Consider the following 24,104-nt stretch of genomic DNA (forward strand, 5'->3'; position numbering starts at 1 on the left):
ATCTCATAGCTGGAGAATGTACAAGAATAAGCAGGTCCCCAATTTTTCTGGTGGAGTACACATATGCTGTGACCCCTTGCTAAAGAACATATATGACAAAAAGCCTTCTGTTCCATTACTAGTATGCATATCTAGGGTTTAGAAAAAGTGTTTAAAAATCAACGCAAAATAAATGGAGGAAATGTAAGGCTTATAATGATAATCTTAAGTATTAATGGATTATATGATCCAACTAAATGAAAAATACTAGCAGAAACCATTAATAAATAATTTCCCTACATAATAAAGCATGTATAGAAGTATAAAAGAAAGTTTGAAATAAAAATTACTACATATCAGAGGAATTCAAAGTAACAAGAATTGTAATCACTATCAGACAAAACAAAAATTAAAAATCAAAATGCAAGTCAGATAAATACAGAAACTACATTATTCTCAGAATTATCATTAACAAATATTTATGTTCCAAATGGCAAAACATCTAAATTCATAAGGCAGAAATTAACTGAATTTTCAAAAAGACATAGTAAAAATAATTGAATAAAACCTTAATTTTACTTTCTCACAGCTGGATCACCAACAGAAAGAGAAAAAGAAAAACAGAACTGAACAAATAGATAGAAATGTTAAATGTTAAGGATATAGAGCCTTTTTAAAATGGCAATATAAAAAATAAAAATATCTCAACTTTATAGGATCCTTTTCAAAAAAAGATCTCATGTTCAAGGGCATAGAAAAATCACAGTTAAATCAGAAATTCTAAAAGTACTTTTACAAGCCATAATGAATAAAAATAGTACTTAATACAAGATGGAAAAGTAAAAGATATATACCTTAAACAAAGTAATGACATCTTAAATAATGAATGAAAGAACATATTATAGAAATAAGTAAACATGTGAAAATGTTAGAAATGAATGTCTTAAAAATTACAAGAGAAATAGATAAAATGAATCACAAACTGTAAAAAAAAACTGAATAAAAACAAAAGCTAATTCTTTCAAAATTGATAAGCCTTAGCTATCCTGTTCTAAAAAGAAAGGAAATTATGTTACCAAAATAAAACAAAAGCTGTATCTGAAAAAAGAAGAAAAGAAAATCATTATAATAGCACTTATTTAATCATAGAAAAAAAAGATTTTGAAAGAGACAAACATAAGCAGGACAGATTTAAAGTATGCATTTGACTGTATTCTTTAATAAGGAGCAACTAGGGGATACAGTACATAAGAGAGCCAAGCCTGAGGGGCAGGTAGGTGGTGCAGTGGATAGAGCACCAGCCCTGAAGTCAGGAGGATCTGAATTCAAATCTAATCTCAGACACTTAAACTTCCTAGCTGTGTGACCTCTGTGCAAGTCACTTAACCTCGATTACCTCAGCAAAAGAGAGACACACACAGCAAAATTCTTTAAAAAATACAACCTACATGTAACAGAGAATCATGCTATTATGTAGAATCTCCTTTTTCTATGCTTTTATGATGCTGGAGATGTTCATGTCTGATAATGTATATCAACTATGAATAACAAAATTAAAATGAAAAATTTAATTGGCACCCCAATCTCAGAAAGCAAGGCACCTTCACTAAATCAACTGATCAACACAGTAAATCAAGCACATCAAGGACTTTTCCTATCATTCCATCACACTGTGCAGACAAGTCTTTAATCAATTTGACAGAACCATGGAACTTTCAGTACTTGAATGAAAGACATATGATACCACATAGGACTGAAAGAGACATAAAAGTCGCTTTTCAGACTCTATAGGTAAAGAAAGAAGCCAGTTAAGAGACTATGCAAACCTATGGGCATGTCAGTGCAGTAGTGGAGGAACTCATATGAAGTTCCTAAAAGGGAATAATTTGGGAGGAATTAATTTTTTTTCTTTCTCTCTCCTCATTCTGTACCACCTCCAGGTGACCAAGTGCATTTAGAAAATTCTAAAGTCATACCAGACATCTCATATGTGACTAGAGTAAGGGCAGAGTTCACTAGAGATGGTAGCAGTAGCAGGAGTCATTAGGCACATCCCTGACATGGATCTGCTTAGGTATGGATCCTTGAGAACTTAGCAGAGAGCTATCCTAAAAGGAGTTTTAAGTGGGCTCCACAAAAAGGGGTAAAATATTCTGAGTTTGTTCTTTGCTCATACATGTCCTCTACAACCATCCATCCTTCATCATTGTCTTCCTGTCCCCTTACCATCTTAATCTAAGTTTGAGTTCATGGTCCCCAGTGACTATGTGTATTCATAAGAGCAGTTCATCTCCAGTTTTAGAAAGAGAGAGAGAAAGAAAAAAGAAGCAGAGAAGGAGGGGAGGAGGAACAGAAAGAGGAGGAGAAGAAGAAGAGGAGAAGGAAGAAGAAGAAGAAAGAAGGAGGAGGAGGAGAGGAGAAAGAGAAGAAGAAGAAGAAGAAGAAGAAGAAGAAGAAGAAGAAGAAGAAGAAGAAGAAGAAGAAGAAGAAGAAGAAGAAGAAGAAGAAGAAGCAAGCAAAGCAGCCAGTGCTCAGCTACCAGAAGTAGCCCCCAGATGAAGCTCCTACAAAAGAAAGATCATTTAGTCAAGCAAATTATTTGTCAGACCCTTCCTTTTTTTTTGGCAACTAAGAACATTTTAGTTTTATGAAGAGGAGAGCTGAACTTCCCCCATCAGTAGTATATCATGTATATGTGTCAGATCTGTGATCTGATTCCCACGGTCCATATATTTACTCCTTCTACCTGGATGGTCTATTGTATTTTACCAAAATAGAACTTCTGTTTTCCTTCTCATGTGATCTTCATTCAAAGATCCTCCATGGCTTTTCTCTTCCTCCTGTTAATATACTTCCTCACATGAGCTCAGGAGACCACAGATTTTGAGCTAGAAAGAAACTCAGATGGCATTTATCCAACTATCTCAATTCACAGATGAGGCAAGATGAGAATCACTTCTTAATATATGACTACTCACCACATATAGGAAGGAGCAAGGAAGGGAAAAAGGGAGAGGAAAAAGAAAAAAAATTATATAACTTAAGTATAATTTTAAAAGTTGTACATAATAGAAATTATTTGATTCCCGTTAAATATGGCATGCCTTTCCAGAGGCATACTCTAATCTTATATCTCACCCAATTAAGTCATCCCATCTGACTAATCTTATAATGCCAAACTTGTCTCTTTGTGTAAAGATCTCTAATATCCTTTGCTTATTATTCATACTTTGTGCATCTGTATATAAATATATGAACCAGGGTTTGATTGTTGGTTCTTTTCTTGGATGGTGTTTTTGGCCTATGTCTCTGCTTTCTACAGTTTTTCTTCTTCCAGCAAAAGATCTACACTCTCTGGGCAGCTAGATGGCACAGTGGGTTTAGAGCACTAGAAGATCTGAATTCAAATCCAGCCTTAGACATTTACTAGCTACATCCCATCCTCAGTATCCTCACCTGTGCAATGGAGATACTAATAATTCTTATCTCACATGGTTGCTGAGAAGATCAATAAGATAGTATGTGTAAAGTGCTTTTTTTTTTTTTTTTTTATAAACTTTAAGCTGCTCTGTAAATGTTAGCTAATATTATAGGATCCAGGTCTCTTCTATTTAAAGAATCTTCGGGAGGTTTCCCCATGTAAGATACTCCTTTATATTCTTATTCTCATTCTCTCTCTCTCTCTCTCTCTCTCTCTCTCTCTCTCTCTCTCTCTCTCTCTCTCTCTCTCTCTCCCTTCTTTTTTTTCTCTTAGTCACATTCACAATTTCTCTTCTCTCCTCCTCTTCCTTATTCTCTCTCTCACTCACATGTTCTCTGTCTCTGTTCTCTTTCTGTATCTCTCTCTGACACTCTCTGTATCTCTGTTCTCTATCTGTATCTCTCTGACACTGTCTCTATCACTGTATCTGTCTGTCTCTCTCTATCTCTGTCTCTGTCTTTCTCTCTGTGTGTGTCTCCGTATCTCTGTCTCTCTTTCTCCTCCCCACACACACATTGACAGAGTGATTCTCCATCACAATTATACTGTTTCTCCCTCTCTTTCTGATCATTGCACCTGACTTCAAAGACACAGGGCTGGCTTCTAACCACACCTTTCATCAATCGCTAACGCCGAGTGCTCTTAACTCTACTCTGGGGAATAATTGCCAACTGAAAGCTGCGTTTGACCCTGGGAGTGCCAGCTGTATTTCTGAGACGGTGTGGGTAAGGGGTTCCTTTTAGGCCCATCCCAAGGTAGCCTCAGAAGTATGGCTGCCACTCCCCGCCAAACTCATCTTTCAGCCCGGGATTCTGATGGAGGTTTTGTTTCCCGTGAGTCTTCAGTGCCTTAGGACACTGGCTTGGTCAGCTTCCTTTGATCCGTAATTGGTGAATTCCTGCCAAAGCTCTAATACAAACAGAAGCTGCCCCCAGCTGCAGGCCTAGAGGTTCCACATGGAAATCCTATTCCCAAAAGCCTCTGAGACCTTTATTTTCTCTCTTCTCCCCATCAGTGAATATTCACACCCTGCACTGGTCCTGATGCTTCACTGCTTCGATCTAAGAATCCAGGTCATTTTTTTAGAGGTGGAAGGGTTCTCTAGCCATCTAAACTGGCCATCTTGCCCGCTCCCCTCCTTTTAAAAATGAGGAAACTGAAGGCCAAGGTCAAACTAGGAAGAAGTGAGCAGCCACTCCAGCATCCTTGCTCTCTCCACTAAATTATGCTGCCTCTCTTCTATCCTCCTATTTTTGGGGGTGGTAGCTTAATGAGTTTATCATTCCAGTTCACAGGAGAAGCAGCAAAGACAGGGGGGCAATGAGTCCATGGTCGGTTTTTTAGTTGAATGACAAATGATGCACCGTGATGATAGAGACAGAGAAACAGAGATAGAAAAACAGACATTGAGAGACAGAAAGAGAAAGTGCGAGCGGCTAAAAGATAGAAATTCCAATATCATTAAATGTAGCCGATCATAAAACCTTATTAATTCAGAAAGCACCATTCAAAATTTATGATGACTCAGTAGGAGGTGGGTTAACAATAAGTGTGCTCTGTTTACAAAGGAAAAGATTTTAAAATAAATCTATAGGTTCAAGAAGAATTCAGGGATAACAGTAATATATATGTAATTATAGAGGCTTGCAAAGAGTTTGTAAATATTATTTATTTTACTTTCACAATGGTAGAGGGCTGGAACTGTGGAGAAGTAAACTTGAAACAAGGATACTTACAACCAGCTGTTAACTCAGTGGAATTGATGAGAGGATGGTTCTCTAGTCACATATATACCTAGTACTTAGTATGGTGATGTAATGGTTCTCTAGTTCACACATGCATAGTATGCTGTAATGATGTAATCATACCAAGGTATTTAAAGGCTGGGAGGACTGGAAATGAGACATTCCATTTTTGACTATCCTCCTGGTGGCTCCCCTGCCTCCTGCACTCCTCCACTAAGATCAAGGCTGCTCCCGAGGGTCCTCCAGTAAGCTAGCCTGAATGACTTTGGTGGGGGGGGGGGGAGAAGCTACTATTATCCCCATTTCAAAGATGAGAAAACTGAGTCAGGTAGAGACTTTTTTAATGGCTTGTCTAAGATCACACAGCTAGTAAGAGTCTGAGATCAGCTTTGAACATAAATCAGACTCATCACTCCAAATTTACATGTGATCAAACAAGTTTAATTCTGAATCATTATGGCAAAGACCGAGTTAAATAATGGGAAAAAGTATAAATTATATAATATATTGAAGGGAAATGAAGTTTGAATGTTTGTCCATCATTTTTCTGAACAAAATGGTAATTTCTAACAGGTGAACAATCAAGATGTTAATTATAAACAAGTAGAACACTAATATAGCACACAGACCAGGCCACAGTTTTTTCTGGCTCTCAGAGGTATGGTCCTGGTCTTAGAATACAGAGAGGGAAGGCATGTTGAGGAGATCATTGAGTTGTCACTGTACTTTTCTATAGTGAAACTGGATTTCCATGCAATATATTCTACAATTTAAGTCTTCCCATTATTCAGCTCGGCCTTCACCATACTGATTCTGAATGAGACAGATCTGCTCACAGTTTTGTAAATTAGGTTTAGTTTAGTTTAAATGAGACTGCTTTGTTAGGGCACTAAAAGTGAATGGCTGTTCTTTCTGAAATTCCCTATGAAGAAGGATGCCAGTTTCATGTCTTTTTACACCAGCGGGAGCCGAGAATTAGGTCTGCCAGTCTGGGTCCCGTCCATCCAGTTTGCAAAGCAGTTGGATGAGTCCTTGATGTAGAAAGCTCCAAGCCAGTGGCAGGCTTTTGATCAGGCTCTCTGCTGAGAGACTCCTCTAGACAAAAGGGCTGAATCCAAAGAACTGTCTCCAGCCTTCATTAAAACCTCTGCCCTTTACTACCAGTTACACTAGGATTGCTTTTCCCTGCTCCTTTTGTCAGACACCATAGGTTAGCAGGCACTTACGTTATGATGGTAAAGCAAGGGACATGGCCACTAGGGACCCACAATACTAAGCATTTATCGAGTGCCTGAAAACTAATGGAGAATGCTAAGTGCCCAGGGGAGAAGAAAAGAAATCACACAATAAATAGATGTTTATTAAGCACCTACTATGTACCAATCACAAGTCGGTGTATGATTACAAAGAAAATCAAAACAACCCATGCTCACAAAGAGCTAACATTTTATCTGAACTTCCTGTGAAAGGGAATAGAGACATAATTCCTCCCCTCAAGCAGTTTTTAATCTAGAAGAAGGGTCAGATCTGGGCAATTTATAAGCAAGTACATGATGAGAGTGTGATATAATCCTCAAGATGTTTAATAAGCCACCATTCATTAATTATTCAATAAACTTTAATAGCTTTCTATGTGCAGTGTGGAGATGCACCATAGAAGGGTAGAGAGAGTGCCATTCTTGTCAGAAAAAGTTGCTTCAGATCCTGCCTTTGATGCCTACCTTCGGGGTAACAATGGTAAGTCACTGAACCCCACTGAGTCTCAAGCAACTGTGGAAGAAATTGCAATATCCATTGATGGAAAATCAATGAACAGGTGAGATAAAGTTACTGGGAAGGTCTATAACTCTGGGCTTTACCAGAGCTGTCTGTCTTTGGAGGATGTTCAATAAAGACAAAGATATAAATATAACAGAGTCTCAGTCCTAAAGAAACTTACAAGTTGAGTCCCTGATAAGGCTGCTCATTGTCAGTCAAATTGTCCTTTGGAATGAGGATCAAATAGACTTTCAGGAAGGCAAACACTGTGACCTGAGCCACAGATCCCCATGAAGTCCAAGAGAAGCATCTGTTCTAGGCTGTACTTTAAGTGGAATAGAAGCAAAGCTTGCTCCCTAAAAACAGTGAAGTATAATGAATGGAAGGGGGGTATATGATGGATGGCAATCCCACTCTGAGGTGAATATTTGTACTGTGGGGTTCTCACAAGGAAAGGGATTTGTAAACTACAATGTTGTTGTTCAATTAATTTTGTCAGAGTTTTTTGCTAGCCATCCTGAAGTGGCAACTCCTTTTACAGATGAGAAAATGAGGGTTAAATCACTTACTTGCCCAGCTAGTAAATGTCTGGGGCTGGATTTGAACGAAGGTTTCCCTGACTCAAAGTCCAGTGCTCTATGCACTGAGCCACCCAGCTACCTCTAATAAACCACAATGCCTGATGCTAATAAGAGTTGTTTTTATGCTTTCAGAAGGGCCTGAAACTGTCATGCAAATTTGTTAATAATCTATTCGTTCAAACAATATGCATTTATTTAACACTTACTAAGCACAATCTTATTTCTCACACAAACATATACATTACAGATGGATGAGAACAACACTAAATGATACTGAAATTCTAAGGAAAGAGATGGCTAAAGTCATCAAGAAAAACTCTCTATAAAGGAGGACGTGAATTAGGCCATCAGAGACTAGTTTTCTTTGGACTGAAAGAGATGAAAGGAAAGAACATTCCAAGAGAGAGAAACCATATTAGCAAAAACTATCGAGTTCTCTGAATAATGACGAGAGCAGATTGGCCAGAAGGTTGTGTGGTGATGAACAGCGGCAGCCAATGTTGGATAGGTAGGAGACGGCCGGATCACGTGAGACTTGAATGCCAGACTTGAAGTTTATACCTTTGGCAGTATAGCCTCCCACAACTCTATTCTCCCAGTGCAATGAAAAATAAGCCATGCCAAGACATGATAAGAATAATAAAGCCAATTATATCCTTTGACTTGTAATCTGGTTACCAAAATTATAGTCTTTGAACATTGGAATTTTTGTTTCCTAGGACAAATACTAGAGTGGTTCTGTGTATATAATACAAGACTTGGAGCCAAGAAGATCTGTTATTTGAAATCTGCCTTTTACTAAGAGTATGACTCTGGACAAGTCACTTAACCCCCTGTGACTCAGTTTCCTTACCTGTAAATTGAAGGTGATAAGAAGAGTACGTATTTCACAGCTATTAATAAGAGTTAACATAGGTAAAGTGCTTTACAAACTTTAAAATATTTATTGTTATTCTATCATAAACTGATAAAACATATGAAAGTGTAACAGGGAGAATACAGACTCCAGAACACCAGTTCAAGGTTGCTGCTGAGTGAGGGAAATAGGATAGATAGATAAGGAATGTGATCATCTCACCTCATTTAGTCTTGATAAATAGGAACTAAGTGCTTTGTTTGTAGAATTGCAAAGGCTGTTCCATATCCTATAAATATGGCATCAGCTAAAATCAAGGCCATGAAACAAAGTTCTGGTTGTCCAACTTAGTTATGTTTCTATAGAGAATGTATTCTATAAAGAAAAATCCTACCTGGATAAAGACATTCACAGCTACTTCAGCTATAATAACATAAAAATTGAAAATAATCTCTTATGTTCAGCAGTTAGGGAAGGGCTGAGAAAACTGTGGCATATCAGTGTAATGGTCTATTATTATGCTATTAAAAATAACAAATGTGATGAACAGAAGGAAATGTGGAAAGAATTGTAGGGAGTAATGCAATGCAATTACTCAGAAGCTATGTGGGTAGCAGTCCTGGATAAGGTGCTTAGAGCTAAAGATCAGGGTTCAAATTACTTCTAAGACACTAGCTAAGTGATATTTGGGCAGGTCACTTACCTTTAGCCTCAGGAAACTCCCTAAAATTTGACTAAATTATGGAAGGGTATTGATGACCATCCCAGAGCCTTAAAGCAAGCATTCATGAAACTCAGAGACAACAAAACAAGATGAATAATTTACATGCTTAGAATGAAGATAAAATTGTGATTTCTTTTCCATTTTGGTATTCCAAAGACTCAGCAAAGCACTCAGTGCATAGTAGGAATTTAATAAAGCTTGCTGAATAAACATAATTTTATATTTTTAATCTAAAAAGTTGAAAATTTTAAAAAATGGAAAAAATCAGAAGAAACAACAAATGGATATTTTATTAGTTTGTTAAACTATGGATAGCTATACATAAATATTTCAGAATATATGATTTTTTAGTTTTTTGTAGTTTACTTTTTTAGTGTATGAAGTTTATAATAATTTTTTGGTTTTCTTTTTTCAAGGCATATAAGAGATGGAAAGGCTACTGAATTCCCTCTTTATTTCAAATACGAGAGCTATTCATTAGACCTCATTTCCTTTTTATAATTATATTTAATTTTTTAATTAATACAACTATGTTTTGTCTTCCTTCTATCTTGTGAGAGAAAAAAATCTCTTCTAACAAATATGCATAATCAAGTAAAAGAAATTTCCACATTATGGTACCCCAAATTATGTTTCAATCTGTACTCTGGTGAGTTCATCATTTCTCTCCTTTTAAAGTAGCCATTCTCCAGGGCACTCTGACAAATAATAAATAAATTTAAAACTGCCAATAATTCAGACAACAACTCACTTAAAAGGACTACAGATTAGGTGGATTGTGGCATGTTGGCAGACGGCCTCCCCAGGAGGGGCCATCAACACCTTTGGCGAATTTCATCTCAGTTTTCCCTCATTAACAGAAGGAAGAACATCCAACAGGCCCATTCCCACAATTAGGGTAGAGTTGATTTGTAAACTCTCAGTTGGAGGGATTTTATGGAGGCTTTTTGGAGGGGAGGGAGCAGGATGATGAGAGGAGGTAGTCTCAACAGAAATCAAGGCAAAAAAACAATGGAGGCCCAATGAATGGAATCCAATGGAAGCCCAAATCCTTTAGATCCCGTGGTTTTGCATGCTGCTTTTTCTCAAATGAGATTTTGAGCGGCAAATCCTCGAATTACTGAACCCACCTGATTATTTGCCGCCATGGTATTTTTCGTTTCCTATCCTATCATTTATTTCTCCCAGCAGCAGGCTCCCCTATAGGAAAGGGATAATGGCTTCTAGATGTCCAGCTCTTGAAAGATATATCCCTTTAATTTCTCCAGTGCTCCCCCGCCCCACACCCCATTCCCTATTGCTCACCCCTCGCCCGCCCTTTGCTCCACGCTCACATGTGTTGAAACTCGTTGCTTCTGGAAATGAAGACGGCTCCGGTGTCAGCTGTAAAAGCTGTATCTCACTTCCTCAGACAAGTGGATATTTATTGACAGGGTGTGAGAGAGAGAAAGAGAAAGGAGAGAGACTGCCTGTCCTGGAGCCAGTAACCTTGGTGGAGATGCAATGTCACAAGCACCGAACCATCATTCTCACAGATGTACAGCATATTATTTAAAGGGAAACAAATATCGGCCACCGAATGTCACGGCAAGGACACATCTCCTGACTCTTAACTAAACTTAGCAGTGCTGGGGTTTAATATGGTACCTTTTTCATCCTCCCCTCAAATTCATCTTGCCGAGCCCGCTCTTGACACTACCAGCAAACAGTCAAGACTAAGATTTAGTGACGTCCGCTTCAAACAGATCTAGATTTATTGACGTTGGGGGGCTGGCTGGCTTTCTTGGGAGCTGCAGCACACAGGATTAATTTTAACAGCCCCTTAATGTTCCACAAGAGTCTGCAAGGACCCAGATGTCACGCCATACCATGATAGCGGAGGTGAGGTCAATTAGGTATTTTCTCTCGGAGCAGGTTTCCTGATGGGGAAGCAGGGGCTTTAATAAGACTTAGCCTGGCTAATTGGAGGCCTTCTGTTTTCAATACATGTTCAGGGCGCCCGCAAAGTTCCTGAGCTCACTGAAACACCCAGATGCCCTCCTGACTTCCTCTCTCCCCCAAAAAGCAAAAAATCACCCAAGATAATGATGAACCTTGATTGTTAAGGATTTTTTCTGATCCTACACACACTCACACACACACACACACACACTCACACACACACCATGTCTGGCTCAGTTTCTCCTTATTGTTTTAAAATCTCCTTAAGCTTCTCTCTCTAGATAGATACCTATCTCAGTATTAGGACCTAAAGAAAAGGTTAAGGAAGCTGACTACTCCTCCCTGCCCCCATTCTAAGGACCCAGTTATCTTGGAAAGACTCTCCCGTTCCCCAACAATATGCTTTGTCTGTTTTTCGCCTCCACCAGCACACAGAGCTGTGGCATTTAGGGCCAAAGGGTAATGGTACCCCCACCCCCCCAACCCATCCCAGCTGTCTCCTCACTGAACTCCCATCCCCAAGACCCAGCTTATTACAAAGAGCAAACATTCTCTGTATGCTTCCTACAGACACCAGGAGAAGAAGGGCAGGAGAGGAGGGGTAAGAAGCTAAGCAGGTTTGAAAAAGCAGAAATAAAATCTGTCGATCTCTTCCCTAACTGACACAAGAGCAAATTTTCAGGGCTCTGTTAAAAGATTAATTGCTAAATGAAAAAGAGCTGTTCAATGTAAATTTAAAAGTCCAAAAACACCCAAGAGGCATAACTATAATTATTGCTGAGGGAAGCTGTTTAAGACTAAAAATACATTTCCATTAACAATCAAAATTAGTTTTCATTGCTTTTTTTTGAGCTTTCAGTGAATAACCTTTGATGGTAGTACATGATAATGATTCATTAGAAAAAGTGAATTTGTATTTCAGAAAGTTGGGGGGAGAGATTAGCCTAGAAATCCTTCCAATGGAGAAGTCAAATGTCAGGGAGGAGGGACCTCTTTGAAGATGAGTCATCCTTGATTCCTATGCAAATGACTTCAGGCAGCAGGTGGGGTTTCCCTGGGTCCAAAATACAATTCCCACCTGCATCTCCCCAAACAGAAGCACCTGGAGACTCTGATAATCTGGAGCAACCTATTTGTTGTCTTGGATGGCAAGCAGTATAGGGGCAGAGGAAAGGGAAAATGGAGAGTTAAATACCCCAGGATCTATCTGAAGTGATGACTACCATCTGGGATGGACCTGAAATGAGTTTAAAAACACATCCACTTCAATATGGACAGAAGAAGTAATCAAAGAATCATGCATTCATAGAGTTAGAGGTAGCCTTTTAAAGTCCAGCTTCTCACTTTGCACATGAGGAAACTGAGGCACCAAGAGATGAAGTGCTTTGTCCAGATTTACACACTAGTAAATGTCTAAGGCAGCATTTGAACCCAGATCATCCTGATTCCACAGGGAGAGCTCAGTCTATTAATATGGAGTCAAAGTTGGGCAGCAGAAGTAGGGTCAAGGCTTGGGGAAAGCTTATAATACTAGGGACATTTTGTTTTATAGTTGGCAGGGAGGGAGTCGGGGTTTTTCCTGTGAGTGTGAGTGTGTGTATACGTGCATGTGTGTGAGTGGGTGCATGTGTGTGTGAGTGTATGCTTTTATAATGAAGTAAATTGTCCTGAAAGGTTCTGGAAATTATGTGCTGATATCTAATTTATGTGCCTGTCATAGGAAAGTGTGATATAATACACAATACTAAACTTAATTATGAAGAGTGACCTAGAAATCTTGATTAAAAATCATTGGTTCGGTTAAGGAGCCACCAAGGCAATGATGAATACTTATACACACTTATGTATGGGGAGAGGAAAAAAAGAGAGAGAGAGAAAGAGAGAGAGAGACAGAGACAGAGACAAAGAGACAGAGATCTGTTATGCTAGGTGAATTATTCCTTGCAAATCAAAATATAGATTATAAATAGATATAAATTATTTTCTAAGAATCATTTTCAAATTAGAAAATATGACTTGTAAAAGCAGAATTTACATTCCAATGGCAATAAACGTGGTTTTCATTAAAGACTGTGGTTAAGGCACAGCTTTGGGCCCAGTCTTTCTTTGAGGAGGATTGCCAAGGGCACTAGATAGATTTAAATATTACAAGTCAAAGACACCATGCAGGTAAACTTGAAGGCAGGAAGGCAAGAGCCATGTTACTTCTCCTAGACTATCCCACATTATCTCAGTTTCCCCTTCTTTAAAAGAGGTAAAAATTTAAACTTGCCCATAATAATATTGTAGTGTTTAGCTATTCACATAGTATAATACATAGTTGTTAGTATGTTGTCTCCCACATTAGTAGGTGAGCTCCATGAGGGCCCAGTCCTTAGCAATAATACCTAGTATACAACAGGCATTTAATAAATGCTTATTGACTTAATTCTATAAAGCATTTTGCATATCTTAAGGAAGTAAATAAATGTCAGTTTCTACCACTATTATATTGAAATGTTTTAGAATCATTTTTTTCATATTAGTGTGAAAGAGCTAGTTTGCATTATGATCCCTACTTCTATGTGAGAATATGGAGTTGAAGAGAAGTGGGCTGCTTCAGGTTACTAGTCAGGGATGGACAGATCTTGGATAATTAAGTATTCCTGCCTATCCCAAATGGGATGATGTTCAATCATTCTGGTACTTCTTGTGAAAAGGCAGCAAACATAATCTACCAGTTTTCTCATCTATAAAATGGGAATAATAATAGCATCTACCTTCCATGGTCATTATAAAAATAAAATCAGATAACATTTGAAAAGATTTTAACAGTCTTAAAGCAGTATGCAAATTCCAGCTATTGTCATTTCTATGTCTGAGTAGCATGATGGGCCACAAGAATACAAGGACAGAAGAGAGATCTCTTTCCTAAGTTAAGTAACTCCCACCGCTAAAAGAAAAATCATCATTTTATGACTTAGAAAGTCATCCTCCTAGGTGAAACAAAATCAAAAAGAAAGAGTCCCTGCCCTCAAAAAGTCACTAAGGGGGATGGAGTTTACAATATGTATATGGATCAACAAACTAATTGTTATTTAGGGAGGAGCCAGCACTAAGTTGGAGTGAGTGAGGAGGAAATCCCACCAAGTCAGCCCTTCCTTGGATTGCCCTATGATTTTATTAAGGCTTCTAGGTCTGATATCCCATTATTCTACTTGCCTTTTCTTTGAAGAGGAGTTTCTACTTATAAACAAAGGCCTTCTGTATCCCCCCACCCTCACCCCATTTAGTGTTAATAACAGATAGGCAAATTTCCTATTAACAAAACTGGAAAGAGCTAAAATTCCCTCTTTGGGGTGGGATGGGGGGTGGAAGAAAGAGAAGTTGGTGGCTCTCAAATATAGATGCAGTCTATATATTTTGTTTCAGAGAAAGAGCTTATATTTATATGTGGAAACAGATTAAATAAATCATCATTACAACAGTAAACATGTAAATTCCGATCAATAACTACTTGCCTTCCCCTCCCCCCCTCACTAACAGCTGCAATAAAGCTTTAAATGTAAAGCTGAGCACAACCAGCTATAAAAGTATGTAAAATAAATGAGGATAACATAATGAGGGAATCCAACATTCATCTCATAAATATAACATAACGACCACAACTAAAATGTCAGAGAATCTAATAAATCAATATGGTAGGACAGAACTATCTTTATGTTCAGAATACATAAAAAATATATTTACATGCAGGGCTCTCTCTCTCTCTCTCTCTCTCTCTCTCTCTCTCTCTCTCTCTCTCTCTCTCTCTCTCTCTCTCTCTCTCTCTTTTGGCCAGAGAGCCAAACAAAAAAATTATAAGAAACTTAACTCATTGTTCACCTAAGTGAGTGAATGGTAATCAACCACAGAGCTCAAGTGGGGTTACTCTCCCCCTCCTTCTCCCATCATTTTTGGCAGCAGATATCACTACCACTTTCCATCTGATGGGCAAGGATTGGACACAGTTACTATGCAAATGCTACTGGAAAGGGAAACAACCAGAAAAATAACCCGAGGGTACTTGGGAAAGCTGTAGCTACTAAGGCCAAGAGTTGAAAACACTTTGGAAGAAAGAGATTTCTGAAACTTCAATGTCTCTCTGTCTCTATCTCTCTCTGTCTCTCTCTGTTTCTCTGTATCTCTCCCTTCTTCCCTCCTCTCCCTCTCCCTTTTCTCTCTCCTTCCTCTTTCTCCTTGTCTCTCTCTCTCTCTCTCTCTCTCTCTCTCTCTCTCTCTCTCTCTCTCTCTCTCTCTCTCTCTCTCTCTCTCTCTCTCTCTCTCTTCTCTCTTTTATTAGCACCAACAGGACCCTAGGAGGTTTAGTTATTTCCCCATTAATGCACTAGCGATTGATGTGGATAAATCCCATAAATACTAATGAGGGTGACATGAGTAAATCTCCCCTGAATTAATGAGAGGAGAGACTCCTAGACTGACCAACATGTCGCCTAATGACTTTAAATGATGGATTTATAAATTCTTCCAGAAGGGCCGCAAGCTCCCTTGTGTACACTGTCTACAAAAATCAACAATCAAACGTAGCTACCTCCTCCCCAAGGATTCCTGAGCTCTGTGGTTCACCCTAATGCAAAGGAAACCAAATCTTTGCCTAGGCCCTTCTCAAAGAGTAGAAACAGGGTTCTGAGAATGGCCTGAGGCCCTGGAAGGGGTAAACTGATGGGAGGAGAAAGTAATTTAATGGAGATTAAAATTTTCACCTATTTACAATAATTCATCCCATCCAACCATATTCTCATCCCCAGGGAGGCTGTACTTGTGGAATAAGAATCCATGGAGAGGTATGATGGAATTGGGAAGAATGAGTTCAAATCCCCACTCAGACACTTGCTAGCTAAGTGACTCTGGGCAAGTCACTTAACACTTACTTTGTCTCAATTTTTTCACCTGTAAAATGAGCTGGGAAAGGAAGCCCTAAACCACTCCTGTATTCTTTGCCAAGAAAACCTTAAATAGGGTCACAAAGAGTCTGACCAACTAAAATCATAGCTATCATTAGAGCATTTAAAGTCCTTTTCAACTAGACTTCTGCATTACACTGAGAGCTTTTAGGGAAGGACTGTTTCTTTTTAGTATCAATATTTAGTACCTTATCTAGTACACAGTAGGTATTTTATAAATGCTTGTTGTCCCAACTACCTTCCCAGCTCTAACATCCATTACTTCCCTTACATGCTATGGCCCAGTTCAACTCAACTTGTGGTTATTTCTCATAATGGTATTTCATTCTGCCCCCTCCACCCATGCACTGGCCATCAGTCACTCCTGCAAATTCCTTCAGGATTTTGCCTATGTAACAACTTCTGTGTGAAGCTTATCCTGATCCCAGAAATTTACCTCCTATTTCCTATTTTTTTCCATTTTTAAAATATATATTTATATTTTATTTATGTTATTATATTGTGTTTACTTTATGTTTATATTTGGATAGCATGTATTTCTAAGTAATTTGCTTATATAATTTTTGTATTTATATAATATTTATGTACTTATATTATTTATATTATATATATATATTTATGTATATGTTGTCTCCATAAGTAGACAGCAATCACTTAAGGACAAGGGCTGCTTTGGTCTTTCTTTGTATCCACAACAAGAAGCACAGGGCCTGGCAAGTAGTAGGCCCTTAATATAGATATTTGGCTAAGTGACAGATGTGGCTTCTGTCTCCTGGGAATAGCCTCTGGTATGTTACTAGGAGTACAGGATGACTTTTTTTTTTTGAGGTGTCTCACTCCATTACCTTGGTTTGGGTTTCTTTGTATTCTTCTATATTTGGCCAGCACTTTTGATTCTCTAAAGGAAGTGGGGTATTTCCCCTTACTAGACAAGATCCATTCTGAGAATAGCAAAGCCCTGGATTATGGTCTAAGGGTATACCCACAATCTTCTCCTGGGGGCAGGGCAACTCAACCACATGGCATGCACTCTGAGTGCACTGAAAGGGGAGGCCTCCCTCTAGGGAGCTCCCTCAGGAGGGGGAAATAGAGAAATATTATTTCTCCTTGAGACTGAACTGCTGAGCGTATTGGGGCCAAGACCACCCAAAGGACCCTATTCCAGCAGTTGTCAGCAAAAGCTCTTCTCTCTGTGTGCCGTATCCAGTTTTAGGACCAACTTAGGTTGTCTGTATGCTCTTGAGAGCATACAACTATTAGGAAATTCTGTTGGTCTATATTGGTGCTGGGAGTGTGAGGGCAGAGAATGAGATGGAATGGGGAGAGGGACTTAGAGGTCCTTAGAAGGTAGAAATGAGTTACCAGAGTGCTCCAGGCCAGATCACACTTAAATTCCAGGACACAGTCTGCAAAGCTACTTGAGATCCCACCTTCACAGCAGATGGACATATAATTGGAGAGTTTAGCTGAGATGGACATTAAAGAACTGGGATTTCAAGGTCCTTGGGTTCCATGCCATACACCCACATTACAGCAGACTTACCTTATGAAATGATATAATGGTATCATTTCATTATACTAGTGTGATCTCTTCAGGATCCCTTCCGATTTGGGGGAAAGCTAGTGTGTAAACCTGAATATCCCCATCTGTTTACATTCATCAATAATAATAACTAGAATTCATGCAGTGCTTTTAAGGGTTGCAAAGAGCCTGACAAACATCCTCTCTCTGGATCCTCCCAGCAGCCCATGAGGTTGGTGCATTTACATTTGCAGATGAAGAAACTGAGACTGAGGGAAATTGTGACTCTGCCAGGCTCACAGAGTTAGTAAGTGTCTGAGAGGTCATCTGAACCAAGACATTCCTTACTCCAAGTCTGGCACTCTCAGAATGTCCCTCACTGGCTTTCAAGAGAAGGAAAGAAAACAGGACAGTTTTAAATGGCATAATAGGAGGAGAGCTTCCTGATTCCATGTCCACTATCTTAGCTACCATGGGATATGGACTCTACCACTTACTAACCTCACATAATTCAGACATACATGTAGCACTCTATGGAAATATACACACATAATGCACAGAACACACATATCCACATGTATCTGCATACAGACACACATGCAGGCACATGTATCCTAATATGTATGCACACATGCTCCCATATGCACATTATAAATTATGTGTAAATTTGATAACTACATGAGTATGTCTATATACATACATGCACACCCCTCTACAACTGTTCCTGCTTTTTGTCTGTTAGCAGTGCACTCTGATGGAAAGGTCTGGAAGCAGAGAAGCTGGGTCTGAATCCCATCTCCACCATCACAAGCTATGGTACTTTAGTGAGCCACAAAACTCTCCAGATTTCTATTTCTGCAGCTACAAAGTACTATCCAAGGACCGCCTTAGATCTAGATTTCAGGATCTTCCTAAGGAAAGGGCTGAATTACTCAATTTTGAAGTTTTTATTTGCTGAACAGGCACCAATATTGACATTGGACCAGCAGAGTGCATGTATGGTAGATACACTGCATGGGTGGTAGAGTAGGAGAATCAGGCCCAAACCCCCCCAGCCCCCTTTGGTCCACAGGAAGCCGGGCTTGAGGATGCTCCATTTGTGTTGTAGGGCCCGCCTTCCCTCGTGGGGCTGACTCCCAAGCTTGTCCCTCTGTGGAAGGGGAGCCCTACTTGGCAGGTCGTCCCCCACCAACCAGCCTGCAGAACCATCTCTGCCCTGCCCCTGCATGACTTGGTTTAATGGATAAAGGGGTCGGGGATGTTAAGAAAAAGCAGGCACAATGAGCTCCGGCAGCTGCACCACACAGGGCTCCGGGGGATTAAGCACCAAGCCAGAGTCATTTCAGAGAGCGGAACCCTTGGACCACTGGAACTCGGTAACCTTTTTCTAAAGTTTTTGAGCCATCTGGGCTGGAAGCCCTAAGGAGAATAAATCCTCCTCTTCTCCCTCTAATTAAAAACGGGGAAGGGAACCGTAATCTCCACAAAGCTGTGCAAGTTCCTTAAAGAACTTTAGGCCCCCGTTGGGCCAGTTTAAATGGGAGTTGGGAATGCATTCAGGCAAAGCCGATAAGGAGGGGGGAAGCGTATTAACAGGTACAGTAAAAACCTGCTAATCTTATTACACTGAAAGTTATTTTCTTAACAGGCTTATGGTCCCTTTGACTGGTGTTTGGTTACCTACTGTACATGCTATCAGCCAGCCAGGGTGTCAATGGGGGCTTGGGTGTTTGGGTGCATCACTACTGGAGAGTTGTGTTTTGTTTTACATTGTTTAGTCTGAAAACACATTTCTGAGTATGTCAACTAACCTCCTGCTCATTTTACCACAAAGAAGAAAACAGAAGAAGGTGATTCAGCTAGGGGACTGCTAAATCCTTTACTTATTTTAATGGAGAGGAAATGAAACTTTTATCTGTTTCATTTTGACTTTATTTTTGTCACAGTATGCAAAGGTAAAGGTTTGCTTGTTGTTGTTTTTTTTTTTCCCAAAGTATGAGGAATAAAGAGAAAATGGAAACAAATTATACCCAGAATCTTGAAAGCTGATAATAACAAACAAACAACAGCTCCCCATTTATCTGATGTTCTAAGAATTGCAGGAAAACAATATTCAGTACCTCATCTGATCTTCTGAACAATCTTGAGAAGCAGATACTAATATTGTTCTCATTTTACAAGGGGGAAACTGAGGCTCAGAGATGTTCAATGACTTGTAATCATGTGTCTACAAAACAATTTGAACCCATACCTTCAAGGTTAGTAATATACACCATTGTCTTTCAAAAAAAGGAGAGAAATCCTAGGGAATAAGCAATGGCTTATAGGAAGGTGCCATGTGTGTGTTGGAACACTGAGGGGGAAAGGCCATTGGAGAGAAGGATTGAAGATATGAGAGAATTAAAAAAGACTTATGGGAGCAAGGTCTCCAAAGATTTAGGGGATGAGGGGAGGTAGGAGCCTGGTATAGCACCAGGTCACAATGCTTCCACTAACCTATAAGAAACCAACCACCCTCTGGGGACCTCAGATTCACCTTCCATCAAATAATCACTACCTTACTTAGTTCATGATGCCATTATACATTAATGGGCCATGGTGCTGAAAAGACATTAGATAGCACCTAGTCAAAGCCCTTCATTTCACAGATGAGGAAACTAAGGCTCACAGAATTAAACTAACTTGTCCGAGATCATAAGGTTATTATTTGCTGTTTTTATTCAGTCATTTGAGTCATATCTGACTCTTCATGACTCCATTTGAGGTTTTCTTGGCAGAGATACCAATTACCCACAAGCCTTAGATACATTGATTTCCATGTGGCTCTAATTCACCTGGAGGTAGATGAAAATTACATTTGAAGTATTATCTACTGGGAACCCAGGAAACCTCTTTATGTCATTTCCTGCCTGCTGTCACCCATTTTCATACCCTTTTGTGGTATTTTTTAATATTTTATTTTTCTAAATGCACACAAAGATAGAATGGCCCAAAAACAGTGCAAGAGGGCCTTCAAAATAAAGGGTTCTACATTAGCCAATGAAAAGTGTAGATATTAATCACTAAAACAGGAGGATGCCTACTGACCTGATCAAGCTAAGAAGGGATGTTTGTTAAAAGTTCAGGATTGGCAAACTGCCAGTCTGGCAATGCACCTGGTCCAACAAAGGCCCACAGAATTATGGCAATGTTGACATTACCAGCTTCAAAGAGAAAACTTATATGACTACTTTGGGCAGAAAATGTCATCTGCATCCAGAAAAAGAACTATAGAGAATGAATGTAAATCAACATATGCTATGTTCACTTCTTTGTTCTGTTTTCTTTCTCTTCCATGGTTTTTCCCTTTTGTTCTGATTTTTCTCTCCCAACATGATTCATAAAACGATTAAAACAAATATTTTTTAAAAGGAAAAAAAGCACGTCACTAGCAAGAGGATGCTTCTACATTCTGGATGCTGAGGAACAGGTTGTATCCTTTCACTGATCAGGGTCAATAATATATTCTTGAATACGGACATGTTATGCAGACACCCCCTAAAGATGAAACCTGATACAAAGATCCATTTCCATGGCTTGGCTGGTTTTCACAGAGGTATAAAAGAGAGGTGAGGAGAGAAGAAGAAAGTGGAGGATCCAGAATGTGCCTGTGAAGTCATATAATCATACAGTAAAGAATAATGGGAAAATTTTGTTGATGTTGTTTTAAACTGTGGCTGCTTACAACCAAGGAAAGAATTTTCATTTTCCAAGCTCAGGATTTACATTTTATGGTACTGGCCACTAGAGGAATCTGACAGACCTATACCAGATGGTAAGGAAGTTTAAAAAAAAAAAAAAAAAAAGAAAATGTCTTTTTTTTCCTTTCTAAATGGCTGAAAGTTATTTTCTTCCTAATGTAATTTTCCCCTGACCTTTGAGACCCCTGTTCATATGCCTTTAACTCTAATTCAATACCTTCTCATGGGTCTTTCAAGTTCTAGGATCCCTCCTTCATCACTGGCCACTGGCTACCATTCTGTCTTCTCAGCCCCCAAACACTGATGTTAATCCCACTCCCTTCAAAATAAATCTACCTTGCAAAGAACAGCCAACAAAGTAGGGGTCCATCAACTAAGAATAACTAAATGAACTATTATACATGAATGAAATGAAATATGACTGCTATAAGGCACAATGAATATAAGGAAATCAGAGTAACATGGGAAGACTTTTTTAGACTGACTAAAGAGTAAAGTAAGCAGGACCAAGAAAATTATATATACACAACAATTCAACAATGTAAACAAGAAAGGATAAAGCAAAACTATGCTGGATGCAATTATATTAGCACCTGAAAAGAAATGCAAAAAAAAAAAAAAATACAGCTTCCTTTAACTGGAGAGATGGGAGACAGGAATATTGCATTCTGTGAGACATGGTAGAGTATTCATTGATTTGACTGAAATCTAATTTTTTCTCTTTTTAAAAAATCTTTGGATAAGGGAGAAGAGGGCATATTGGGAAATAAATGCCACATAAAAACAGAAGTCATCCATAGTTAATTTTTAAGCAAAAACCACTGGAAGCAGTGTCAAAGTAATTTAGTTTCCCAATCAAACCAAGGAAGTTCTGCAGAACTCTGTCACTGAGGGAAAAACTATTTTCTTTCCTATTTATTGTCAATCTTTAGCTCAGAGCTAAAGACAAAGTAGGCCAGCTCAAATTAAAAAACAAAAAAAAAATAAGGATTATGTATTATTTTCTATGAAATCTGCCTCTTTCCCTATAAATGTTTGCAAAAGATACTCCTAAATTAACACAATTTTCCACCCACCTCTTGCAAAATTATGTATCATTTACCCTGGATGAATGCAAATGATGATGATTCCACAGATGAATACACAAAGTCAAGAGTTTTACTTCCCCATCTTTTCTGGGTTTAGAATCAGTCTTTCCCTCTGACTTTTGCTGGAACCAGTAGGAGTGAATCATTTGGGTTTCTTAGATCTGCCTCATCCTAGAGCTTCCCCCTTCCTCAAGAGACAACAAAGAGGCAAAAGATTTCTTCCCAATTCATTCCAGTTTCTATCACTCCCAGAGCAGACAGACTTTCATATCTGATCCAAAGGCTAGTCTTTAAGTGTAGCTAGTCAATGCTGGAGTAAGGTTGGATTTAGTGCCAATTCCATCTGCTCCCCAAATCTGCCACCTTCATTAACCTGTGCCATGGGGCACCTTTTGATTTTTCTGAAGCCATACTATAGAGGTGGATTACTTAAGAAACAATTAGGTGCGTACACAAAGCAATTTGCAGGCAGCCATACTCCTTCAGCTTTCTAAGTGAAGTGCCTTTCAAGGCTGATTTATAACACTGTCGTCTTCAGAAGGCAAAATAATTAATAGGAGCATGGACTTCTAATTTCAGTGACTTCCAGAGAGAGTGGATTTCATTTGATTTATGATGGCCGGTGACTTTGCATTTTATCAGTTCATTCACTCATTATTTATGCTGATGACCAATTTCAATGGGTCGCTATCATCTAACTCGGTACTAATCAAAGAGAATTAGGGTTCACTGCATTATTTAGAAGTCACTAATTTATCTTCTGAACAAGTAGCTAAAAGAGTTTGGGGCCTTCCAGAGAGAAAGCTGAACAGCTGGCTGAAGCCAGAGAATTTGGTCAGTATTATAAATGATTGTTGGGGAGGGGAGCAGGATGACCGGAAGGAAAGGAGGAGAGGGAGGGAGGAAGGAAGAGGAAGAAAAGGAATGAAGAGAAGGAAAGGAAGGGAAGAAAAATAAGGGAGAGGAGAAGAGGACAGAAAAGAAGAAGGGAGGGAAAAGGAAGGGGAAGCTCTACCAAATAAAGAGGGTATATAAAGAAAAACTTTGTGAGGCAATCATTACACCTGACATTCTGTCCAGAAAATCAGAGAACTGGTATCTTCCAATCAGAGTAATTGAGAACGGTCATTTTAATTAAATGAATAATTACTGCATGCTTCCTATGTAAAGAGTCTTTTAGAGAAAAGGGAAATAAATATAGCTAGTACCTGACCTCAGAGAGTTTACAATTTAGTAAGGTAAAAAAAGGAGCCAAATGGTTTTAGACTCACACATTCTGTCACCATTCAGCAATCCAAAGGAATGCTTTGACACCAAAATAACCAGAGGTGCTACTGTCTAATTTCCAAGTCATTTCAATATGTTCAACATGAGGAAATGGCTCACATTTAGACTGGAGAAAACAACCCTCTGGGCAAGAAATAATACCCAATTATATTCAATCATGAACAACCACCTCCACCCAAATTATCCTTTTCTAGGCAGGGTAAAAAAAAAATTGATTGGCTCTGTTTTCATGGGAAAGAATTCAACTCATGGGTACTTTACCCTTTACTGGACTAAGTCATGTCATTTTTCAATATCATTGCTCAAGATGTTCTCTGAGCTCAGATTCTTTTACTAGCAAGGAACATGTATAAAACCAGTTATGTTATTTAAGATGAAAGAGAAAAATACTAAATATTTAATCACTTGTTGCATTTGTATCTTTTTAAATTAGTGAAGAAATAAGAAAAAATTTCAGGT

The 24,104-nt window shown here is 38.8% G+C and overlaps 1 protein-coding gene across 1 annotated transcript in view; it reads right to left on the bottom strand.

Annotated features, from left to right (window-relative positions):
- LRMDA (leucine rich melanocyte differentiation associated) overlaps positions 1-24,104 on the bottom strand; it is a 1,299,052-nt gene that overhangs the window by 798,368 nt on the left and 476,580 nt on the right. The window lies entirely within an intron of this gene.

This window comes from Sminthopsis crassicaudata, chromosome 2, assembly GCF_048593235.1.
Source record: "Sminthopsis crassicaudata isolate SCR6 chromosome 2, ASM4859323v1, whole genome shotgun sequence".
Taxonomy (NCBI): Eukaryota; Metazoa; Chordata; class Mammalia; order Dasyuromorphia; family Dasyuridae; genus Sminthopsis; species Sminthopsis crassicaudata.